The sequence below is a fragment of the Amblyomma mixtum genome, chromosome 7, assembly GCF_055824585.1.
Source record: "Amblyomma mixtum isolate Tamu chromosome 7, ASM5582458v1, whole genome shotgun sequence".
Classification (NCBI taxonomy): Eukaryota; Metazoa; Arthropoda; class Arachnida; order Ixodida; family Ixodidae; genus Amblyomma; species Amblyomma mixtum.
In genome coordinates, this window is record NC_143018.1 from 142,469,950 (window position 1) to 142,482,003 (window position 12,054).

The window sequence follows — 12,054 nt, forward strand, 5'->3', positions numbered from 1 at the left end:
AAATTTGCTGCAATGTTGCATCGATCCCTGTTGAAAAAAATGTATATTTTGAAATTTTTTGTTTTATTTTTGTGACGAAACTTTGATGTTTTTGTGTGTTTTTTCTTTGTAACTACAATTTTCTTTCTGATAATTTTTTTTTCATCTCTTACTCAATAAACATGTTGACTGTGACTAATAACAATGTGAAGAGAATTTCCTCCTCTACAATTCGGTACCATACACTCCTGTACCAAGCAAGTTTTCTTAAAGAAATAAAAATATTAATGATATGACCTGAAAACCACCATTTTCCCCGCGGACAGGAAAGAGTTAAGCTCGCCTTGAATGTGTGACGCGGTAGAGTTAATGCGCTCCTCCAGCAACTTGAGTTCATTTTCCTGTTGCTCACTTTTTACCTTTACCTTTACTCCCCATAGTCTCTTTCTCTCAGTGCAGGGTAGCGAACCGGTTCTTTCGGCTAACCTCCCTGCCTTTCCGTCTCATCTTACCCACGCCTAAGCGGCCTGCGGTCCACTCTACAAAACGCTGCGCAGACATACTCTCCTTTCTTCATAATGCTATTTTTGGGTTTTATATATATACAGCCATTGTCTTCGGTACAAAACACACAAGATGTCCATTTAACAAAGTCGAACGAACGCGCCTCAATGGTGTAGGGTCTTGTCTCACACGCAACCCAAAGATCTTGTGTTCGACTCTAAACTAATTTCCCGAATTTGTTTTCAGCGTAAATAATTTACTTTACATTCTTACTTGTCATAATGACATTTTGCCATGCTGCGCCCTCATAAACACAATTTACGCCATTATTTATATTTTTAATTGCACAGCTAAACGCTTGGATTGGGAGTAACTAGTACTGACTAGTAAGCCTAACTAGTGATATGTATATACCAGGTATAAAATGTAGTCCTATGACTGCGACGTACATCACACCCGGTTCACCAGTGGTAATTTCGTTGCAAAGAGACGCTGGCTTTTTCACTGAACAGGAACGTCGGTGTTATCGCATAACTGTGGATGTCTGCAGCATGGATCTAGATGAAGCAGTTTTTGTTTATACGTAACGACCTTTGCGGTTTTCCTGCGTTACAAGGATATTATACCTTTGCTTAACAGAAGTAATCGTTTTATCACTGCGGTGAGCGGACATCTTTTGTGCCATGAAGGAAAAATCCCAGCAGCACGTGGTGATTAGTTTCTACAAGCGCTTCTCTTCACCTTGCTTCCGGTTGGTTTAGTGCTGGCTGAGAGAGGCAGTCAATTTAGGGTGCCGAGTCAGAAGCGATGCCACTGGACCTCCCTTGGGATGGCGTTGCAGGCGATATTCAGAAACCAAAATTGCACCGCAGAGAACTTCTGCCTAACCTGTTTTTTTGAACTAGCGCATCTGTGTGGTGCACAAGCATCCATATTTCTGGCTATCTCTGTGGTGTTTCCAAGGAGGCTCAGCTGGTAGATGGAAAAAAGCATCTACTTCACCCATAGCCAATTTTTTTCTTCGCTCACCCGTAGTCAAAGCCCAAGCCATACACGGTGTCGATCTGCCTCTGAGCCTCCAACAGGAAGTGAATGAAGTTTGGCTTGTGGGGCGTCGACAGCGTGCTGCCTCCTTTCTTCTCCACCCCGTCGAAGAAGAGATAATCGCAAAGCCCGTCCTCGGGCATGGCAGTGTCCTCCGTCATGGCGTCCCCCAGGGTGCATATCAGCGGAGGGGCCATCGGGTGCGTGGCTGAGATGATTAGCAAAGTGAGAGGATAACGCATGGCGCTTGTTTGCAATGATATTCCAGCTATTGTGGAGCGCTTAGAAAGCAGGCTACTCCCCCCTTTCTGACCGGCATAAGCCCGCACGTTCCCAGTTGACGAGCTTCTGAAAGCACATGACGCGAGCAGAAATATTCTTTCTTACCGCTGCACGCGCTTTTGACTACCGCTTCTCGATCATAACAGCGCCACAATTTCGACAGATGATGACTACAATCGCAAGGAATATCTTTCTGTTCGTCTATGCTGCCGAATGTCGATCTCGTACATTGCGTTTTAAGCGGTACTCACAGCAGATCAGGCGTCAAGAGATAGCCCATACTCCTGCGCTACTGACTTCAACTTTTTACCGTGTCGTTTTTATCAATAGCTGTCCATCATGTGACTCCCATAAATCATTTAAAGTATTGAATAGCTCCGTCTCAATGGGCCGCATTACTTCTGAAAAACGTAATTTCTACAGCTTTCTATTTTAATTGCTGACTGTGGGGACAAAAAGTGCGCTTCACACTAATATATAGAAGAACAAACAGTTTTAGGATTCATAAACATTTCCCTGCAGAAAGCTGGAGATCCTTGCGTATCAATGCCTAAATGTCATGAAAAAACAAAATAATTTACGCAATGCAAAAAACGCGTCCTAGTTGAAAATGCTGCGGGAGCGTTATTTGGCAAGCTTCCGTTGAGCCGGTCTGGACAATTCGTCTCAGGAAAACAAGAGCACCAATGGCGGTCATGTTAATGAGCAGTTTTTCTTCACGCAATGAAATAAGGACCTACCCTGAGTATCGAAGGTAGAAGTTGGCAGATGCCGTAAAAAGAAAAAATCATTGGAGATAAAAAGTCTTCAAGTATACTTCTGGATTCGAATAATGTAGTCACTACGCTTTACGCTGACAAAAGGTGACCGCAAATTGCATTCAATATAGTAGCAACATTCGATTCCAGCAAAAAAAAAGTTAATTATTCGCCCAGATTCGAATAATGGTCACTACGCTTTACCCTGACAAAAGGCCACCGCAAATTGCATTTAATATATATAGCAACATTTGATGCCAATAAAAAAAAGAAGTTTATTAATCGCCGCCTAACAAATATACTCAGGCCATGATAACAGTATGCTGCCGCGCTTTACGCCAGCCTGAGCAGCATTGTGTAAGAAACCAAGGAGGACAAAACTTACGCTCTGATGTTGTCCAAATCTCTAGATATTTTGGAAAGAAATTTCAACCACAGAGTTAATGCGCGACACGTTGGCAGAAACGCTCGACTTCATAAGTGCAACTAAGCGTAGAAAGTTGGGCTAGTTGGTTGGTAGTACTATTATGATACATTCCAGCGGCTAAAAAGACACGGACGAAGGTAGACGAGACAGGACGAACGCCGGTCCTTAGAGATATTCCGCTAGAAGATCCGTTTCTGGTTAAGAATTCTAACGATGTTATTGATTATTTCTCTCGATCTGATGCTTCAGGCAAAGAAATGTTCGCGTTTTCTATTGACGTTGAAGAATTGTTCTATTCTATACCTCATCCTGAACTTTTCCGCGCTGTAAGGAATTTTATTGAAGACACTGGGCCGGTGGCCTTTCAGAACAGGACAGGGTTATCCACCGACAACTTTTTAGAGCTTTTAAAGTTTTACTTGTCATCTACCTTTGTCACCTTTAATGAGCGCCATTTCATCCAAAAAGAAGGAGTGTGCATAGGCTCCTGCCTAGCACCACTTTTAAGTGATATATTTTTATCTAGTATTGACAAGCGTATTCAGGCGTCCCTTTACAACGCCAACGTGCAGAAAGTGTTTAGGTATGTTGACGACTACTTGGTGGTAGTAAATGTGATTGCTGCTCAGGATAGAGGTATCGATGTGAACAACATTCTGGAAATATTTGCTGATAATGCATTCGGAATGAAGTTCACTCACGAATTACCGCAGGAAGGTCGCATCCAGTTCCTTGATGTGTGCCTTATTTTTGAAGAAACGCGTGTGTGCTGGCAGTATAAGCCACGGTCGAAGAAACAAATTCTGAACTATGATTCGGCCCATTCCAAGCTCGTGAAAAGAGCTATAGCAAAAAATTGCGTCCGGTCTGCTCTTGCCAAGTCGTGCGAACATCAAGTGCGTGACAGCGTCCATGCCCAACTAAGGCGATTGGATAAGGCTGGGTATCCAGGAGAAATTCTGGCATCTGTGGTGGAAACCCAGATTCGCGAGGTGAAATCTGGTGGGCGGTGCAAGCCAAGGGAAAATGCACGTACCAAACAGCGACCTGTCGTTGTGCCCTACTGGCATCAGGTCTCACACCGCCTCAAGAAGGTCGGCGACAAGTGTGGCGTGCGTGTAGTATTTTCGGCCCCGGAAAAGCTGGGACGCATGTGCCGCCTGGTGAATGACGCCAAAAAGAGGCCTATGTGCAAAATTAAGCACATCAAACCTCTTGTTCAATGTGAAGTCGGTGTTGTATACAGCATCCCCCTCGCCTGTGGCAGACGGTATATCGGACAGACGGGACGCTGCCTCAACGAACGCTTGCTAGAGCATCGCCGGACAGCCCATTCGTTATCTGGCGGAGGTCACCTAGCCGACCACATTCGCCGTTGCTCACACAAGCCAGCATGTAAGGCGTTTTTAGAAAGGACAAGTGTGATGCGCAGATTTAAGACTCAAAAGAGCCGAGAAATTTTTGAAGCGTTCAGTATTTTCATTGACAAAGAAAACTGCGTCAGCAGCCCTTCTGTGGCGCTAAACAAAAAATAAATAGATTACCTGAAGGCAAACGGGTGGATTCAGCCAGGTAGGCGATAGATAGTAGGTGCGCCGATGTGGAAAACATGAGTGGCATGGCAAAGGAGCCTTCTGCACTTTTTTGATTATGGGTTAATCTTGTCACGGATTACTTTTCCTTGCGCCCCCTTTTGTATATTATCGCTGTTTGTGAAATAAACCTCAGTTGAAGCCGGCGTTCGTCCTGTCTCGTCTACCTTCGTCCGTGTCTTTTTAGCCGCTGGAATGTATCATAATAAGTGCAACATTGGTTTTCGTAAACCGAGGCGGCTGAACGCCTAACTCTCCTAGTATATAAGTCAAGATTGTCAAGAGCGCCAGCTTCGTGACAATATACTCGTTTGGCCGATAAGGGATGGGTATTGCCGAAACTCAGGGTCTCCTATGTGGGGAAGATTTAAGTGCGAAACGCGATGAACGGAACCAGAAGATTAAAATACAACGGGTGTATGTTCACGTGCCTTACGCACCGTTATAACTGCAGGAGTGAAATCATTCGATGCGACATGCTGGAACGCGAATATGAATGCCTACGGCACACTACGCAGGAAAGGTAAGGGCAAAAGCATTTCGCCCCCATCGAGATGCGACCGCCCCGGTCAGGATCAAACCCGGGTCCTTAGCGTCGGTAGGCCAGCACTATAACCACAGAGCCACCACGGCGGCTTTTAGCAACTGGAGTTCACTTCCGAAGCTACTTAACATACAAGGCGGTTTTAATGCCGATCTGCGCACGTTACCTTTATTTCACACTGAGGTGCAGATCTGCGAATACCATTGCAGCTAACTGCCCTTGCTGGGGCGGTCCTCTGAATGAGTGGTTGTTGTGGGAAAAAATGGACTGTAGTCCACCAGTAGAGTGTACTTTTTTATGACAACTACCAAAGCCTGGAACGGAAGGTTTATACTCTTCCGCCTACAAATAAGAGGGGCTTCGTCGTGGTGCTGACTGTATCGGGCATGTGCTGTCTACCTTACAGTCTCAGCGCATGAATTGTCTTATGTTATCACAGTGCTAGCTCAAGTTGTGCGCTTGGCGCTGATAAAGCACCTCCCCAGTCACCAATTGACAGAAGTGGAAAGAAACCCTGTTCGTTTCTTGTTCTGGCGACTACGAAGTCGCCTCAGCCTTTCAGTAGCCCCACGGCACGATACACTCACTAAAGCAAATAGCGTTATTTTTTTTTCAATTTCATCCACTCACCAGGTGTAGCCGTAGAGGGCGCTGAAATATTAAGTGCCGGAATTAATAATAAAACCCAGGATGCGTGAAGTACGTTACTGCGTAGGTACCACATAATTGCTGTAACCACGAAAGGCCGCTTAACGGTCGACTGGAGGTGTCATGACAAGAGTTGCATTCCTTACGTTGTTATCCCTTGAAGTGCCAAGCTTCGTATTCTTAGCTGAATTTCCCCTGAAACGCCTACTCAAGCCTGCAGAATGGATTTTACGTGCACCCGCAGGATTGCATTGTACCATGTGATGTTGAAATAAATTTGTAATTCTGATTTTTATACATGCCGCCGTGTTGTCACGTTAACCAGCTAACTTCCTTTCCAAGCACTCGTCTTGCCCTCGGTAGCCGCATTTAAAACTACACTATAGCTCTTCAAAACTCGGGCTACATATATGAGTCATTCATGAATATCTCAAGTTTATTTCTTTTTTTGTAGCAATACCTGTGAGCTGCTGCTTAGCATTCTTCAGCAATGCCTTTTGTATGACATTTGGCTTGGTTTGGTTTATTCGGGTTTACATCCCAAAGCAACTCAGGCTATGAGGGACGCCGTAGTGAAGGGCTCCACAAGTTTCGACCACCTGGGGTTCTTTAACGTGCACTGACATCGCAAAGCACACGGGCCTCTAGAATTTCGCCTCCATCGAAATTCGGCCGCCGCGGCCGGTATCGAACCCGCGTCTTTCGGGTCAGCAGCCGAACGCCGTAACCACTGAGCCAACGCGGCGGGGCTCTTGGATGACATTTATTGCCAGTGAAATTAACTGCAGCACAAAATGCCCTCAGACATTAGGCACTGTATTGAGGCTGAAGTAGTCACAACGCGAAGCTTTAGTGCAATCGCACCTATCCCACGGCTCCCATGTGTGCACCAATTCAAAGCCCTCCACCCCCGCTAACCTGTTCGAACGGAGGAAAAACACCGCTTTGACGTCCCACGTGTCCCTCGTGGCTCACGTAGACACTTTCTCTCAGCAACAGCAGGTAATCTTCTGGTCAGCCGCAATACGATGACGAAGTGGACTGCGCTTCCGTTGCGCAACCTCACCCAGGGATAAAGCAGGAGTTACAGCTGACGTGCACTCCCAGAAGGGGGAAAGACGTTGAAAGTAATGGCAACTTACTGTCGCACGCACCAGTTCGGTTTTTCAGAGGGAAACACAGGGACGCTCAGCTTGAAACTTTAGTGAAATATTTCATTCGTTCATCAGCTAACTAGCGGCCCCTCCGCACCCCCACCCCCTCCCCGTCTTCCATCACGTTCAACCTAAAGGCTTTCCAGCAAGTCGCAAATCCCCTCTTTTTCTGTGAAAAAATGTATACAACAATACAGTAATTGATAGGAATAGGAAATACGCAGGACCGAAAATGACACAATAAAGAAGGTATTCGCCAAATAATATAGAGATTAAAACTAAGTTTTAGTCCAGGCATGGAGCATACATTATTCTAGAGTGAGGTTGCTAGAGGACATGAATCTTGTACATTATTGAAAACACAGCATCACCATGTTATCTCCCTCAGTAAATTGGCGCGCATGCTCGAGAAACCAGGACACAACTTTTCTTTTTTTTTTTCAATATCGCACTCTAAACATGTATCAGATTAAGTTTACATGAAGGTGTCGAAAAGCACACTAGTTAAAATGTATTATAGAATGCTTGAAGCGTTTTACTCCGATCTGTGTGTGGTGTACAAAGAGACCTTCAGCTATAAGAGCTCACATTTTTAAGAGCAAAGTACTTCTCAGCAACTTTATAAGCAGAACAAAACTTGGGAGTGCTTTGGGGGAGCAGCTCTGAAGCAGATCTGCTGTGGTTGGCCATCCAGCCGAGAAACCGATTCTTGCAAGCCCACTTTGACACCGCCACATTTTTTCACAGCGCGCAAAGAGGTCTGCTCAGAAAGATCCCAAGACATGTGCAAACTGACTTCGCCTCTTTCAGCTCTGTTCAGATACATGAAAATAAGCCCAGACATGTAAATGATCTGTTTGTTTGAAACATAAGTCGTGAGATAACTGTGTAGTGCACTTTGTGAAACGACCGATGAGCACTTACGTGGTGGACTAGTTGTGGCTGCTATAAAATAAACAACATACAGGAAAGCAAACACCTTTAGACATGCAGTGTGGAGAAAAGTGTGCAAGCGTGATTAAAAGCATGCGAAAGCATACAACGGAGGCGTCTTTCCTGAGCAGAGAGTAGCAGTGACGTCAGCATTTTAGTGCACTAGAACTAGATGCCTCGCTCCCGAAAAAGCCGTCTTGTATGGGGGTGAAGCATCCCCCTGCCAGCTGCCGCCACTGGCAGGTGGCAAAGTTGTGTGAGGGAAGTCCTCCTCTCCACACTCTTGCAAGTGGCAGCGGAAGGACAGACAGAGGGTGACAGGCGACGGATTGTGGGTGGCAGGGTGGATAGGACGACCCCCCTACCATTTGTGCGCTAGCGTTAGATGGGTCACTAGGCAAAAAGCCGTTCCGTGTCCTGGTGAAGCTAGGGGGTGCCATGGTGAAAGAGAGAAAACTGGAGGGAACACTTGAGCTGCTCTATAAGTGCACGATGCGATAATACCGATGGGTTATTCTCTACTTTTCACGTATAGATCGTCGGGAGTCCTCCGACCACTACTGGCACAATGGTTCAGCGGCTTAGCGGTGCGCCACTGTTGCTGGAGGTGGCTGGATGAAACACAGCTACCGGTGGGGCTTGTGCGATCGAGGTTTCTCTTGCCCCGAGAACCTAACGTAATAACATCTACCTTCCCGGGCGCACTTCAGACATGCAGTAGTTAATGCCAGTGAAGATTCGGGCACCCCGTAAGTAACCCGAAACATGTGCAAAGCAAGTAGGCAGACAACTGCGAGGAGACGCTTCCCAAAATACAAAAGAAGAACATTGTGTTACATTTTGGGCTGAGCTGCAGCCGCTAGGGTCGCACCTTAATGGCAGCTTCAGACAACTACGAATAAAAGACGGGACACCAGTGCTGTGGTGGACGGTCTTTTATTCGTCGTTATCTTAAGTTGCGCTGTGTTGCATTCCTAACTGAATTACACTCTAGTGCCATCATCCACTCTTGCGAGATAAATTTATTAAAGGCAGCAGTAAATACCGGTATGTAAGCTTCTTGTGATTTCGCTTACACTGTTTTTCAGGGGATTATCTAGTCTGCTTGTGTCACAGACAACGGGCATAAAAATCTCGGAAAATGAATTGTCATTATGTACAAATATACAAAGTGCATGCATCGGGCATATATATTTGTGTACAGCCTTTGTCAAAAGTTTAGAGCCCAGGGGGTTTGCTTCCAATCACTATTGTGGCGCTCTTGCAGCACTTGTGGAAGTCCTACGCATCGGAGGGAGCAGGACCAAAAACCTTCTTACCTTCAGGAGATTTGGGACGCTTAGGTCGCATTACGACCAAAGCAATGCAGCCCAGAAGCAAACCCCCTGGGCTCTAAACTTTTGACAAAGGCTGTACATTAATAATTTCTTGAAACAAAGCGGCCGAGACGGTACAGTGACGGAAAAAGGAAATGTACACGGACACGGCTCTATGCTAGATGAGGGTTTATTGCATGTGTCTCGCCTGATATTCACAGAAAAATGCAAAAAGAAGAAAAAGCAAAATATAATAGGCAATACCCATGGCTCGGTAATCGATAGGTTGACATTGCATTGGCGCACGGTGGGCCAGACACTCAAGTTTGTCACTAATATTTAAGGGTGCTCACAGAATTCTCACCTCCTTTCTTATAGAAAAGCTGGTCGCTTCTTCCTTTGAGCTTTTTAATGGCACGTGTGTATAAAAATATGGGCGTACACTGTTCGTTCTCCCTGAACTGCCAAATTTATTTTCAACATAAACGTCCATTGGACAGGTGTGATGTTCAGGGGGAAGGAGGAGGGGGGCAAGGAGAATGCCTAAAAAGGCTTGACGAAAGCCTGTTTGCAGCTGGCAGAGCGACGCAGGGCCGATATCATGAAGTGCATGCAAGTTGCACAAAATCAGTAAAAATAAAAATCACACGGCAGTAAAAACAAAACTGGGCCGCAACATAACCTTTTATGAGAGTTTTTAGCGCATTGCCGTTGTCCTTGAACAGCCGTTTATTAAGCCATCTACTCGTTTGGTCAGTGTAAACTTTTCCGGAAGACAACGTTCTATATTACGCAAACCCTTCTGCGCAAGGCAAAAAGGGGTAAAACTGTTATTTGGTGCTACGCAGGTGAAAGAGTCTTCGGAGTTCATACTCTTGCATGACCTACCAAGCCTCACGGGTGCACAAAAAACTTTTATGCCTGTTCTATCAGCAATAGTTTCAGGTTATGACTAAAACCATGCATGTTTGGAGCAATGCGCGTGTATCACTGTCCTTTCACTGATCGGAGCCGCTACATGTTGATTTCTTATTTAACATGCTTTAAACAACACTGGATGGGGACCTGTGGATAAAAGGCGCAAGGCCTGGTCACAAAAAAAACATTGAAAACATTTGCCAATAGCATTAGCGTGAAAGTTTTTTTTTTTTCTGCACCAAAGAAGCTCCGTAGCCTGTACGGGAGAATGAACTTCGAAACCCAGTTTCTCCAGAGTTGCATCAAAACGCTGAGACCGCTTTCTATCTTATATAGAAAGGGATGTGTACTCTAAATTGCTGTCGTGCGGAAGAGATTACATCCGGCAGACACGTACAAGAAAGGAGTCTCGAAAGGGAGACGCCGAACTAAGAATGTGTCAGGAAAAATGGCATTGGCAGAACAAAATTACTCAGACCGCAGGTGGATTACGTGCAAAACAGACAGCCTCCCAAAGTACTCAGTGCGAGAATGAGGTTTGCGAGATAAATTTCATTTTCGCATTGCTTTGGAAGAACAACTTGGGTGTCTCAAGCTCCACCTGCCGGTGCAGTGGCGCATCGCTTAACCGATGCAACACTGCGCCGGTATAGGCTTGATGACTCGCCGCGCTCTATCAGCGTGACATATTTTGAGCAGCTACAATAGCAGTACGAGTTGTTAGCAGGCAACCGGTGATGACACTAAGGAAGATGACACATAAGATCAGGAATGGAATAGATTGCCGAGGCTGTGAAAAACACAATAGCATTTCCTTCGCATCAGCCAAATTGATCGTTCAACATTTTTATCGAAAACTAAATATTATTGCACTTTCAATTAGTATCACATTCGTATCAGGCATCAACTTATCAATTACTCAATCATCCATGCATTCTCGACATCTTTCATAGAATCTTCCTGACACTGAGCAATTGTCGCTCCAACTAACTTCTTTCTACCGAAAATCTAAGTTACTCTGAAAAACAGCGTGCGGTATTCTCCCTACAAAAAAATGAAACGGTGTGCCAACGTTCTTAAGACAAAGCATATCTTGACCGCCTTGAAGAACCTGTTCATAATTGTTATTTTACAAATAGTCATTTCTTCTTGTTGATACTGCCACCACACTTGTTTTGGACCTCGTTTAAGCTCGGAGTTCCTTCTCTGCACTCTAATCTATGCTGTTGACTTATTCTTATAATCTTATTAGTTTCATTGTTGTAACAGTATATTTCTATTTGAATTTCGTCTCTGCTTTCTCTACATTATGCGTCATACGATTTTCCTGTTATTTATAAACTGAAACTGATTGATCCATTAAGTTGTTGATTTGAGGTTCTTGGGCAAACGATATAATTTGGCATTTTAGAATTCATCAAGCTTACACTAGGTGACAACAATGTATTATTATGAGAAGCCTGGGCCGTGTAGATGCCCTTTCGGGTGTAGGGCTTCAGGAATAATAATAATGTCTCTTTAGTGAAACTTTGGCAGTGAATATTCGGTTGCCGAGCTGAAGTGAATATGACAGGGATACATTCTGCTGTGCTAGCCACTTTTTGGAAATATTGGGAATCTGAGTACTCACGTGTTTTAGTTGCTGCTGCTAGGAAAAAAAACAGCAGCGTTTATTATTTTCACGTGAAAATTCTTTACCACACAATTTCCATTACGAAAGCACTCACCTGGCACCGTTGTGACGTCTGTAAAAGTGTGAAGAAAAACAATTTTTACTTTTATAAACCCACTATAATGCACAACAAGTGTATCTGGGTATAAAATCCCACGCGCTAAACTTTACTTCTAGAACTCGCCTCCTACAGGTAACATCGTGCAGATATCTGAAAGCTATCAAACCAAACTGACGTAATGATGTGCATAAACGAGTTCGCCAGGGCCATAGCGGTGCTCGT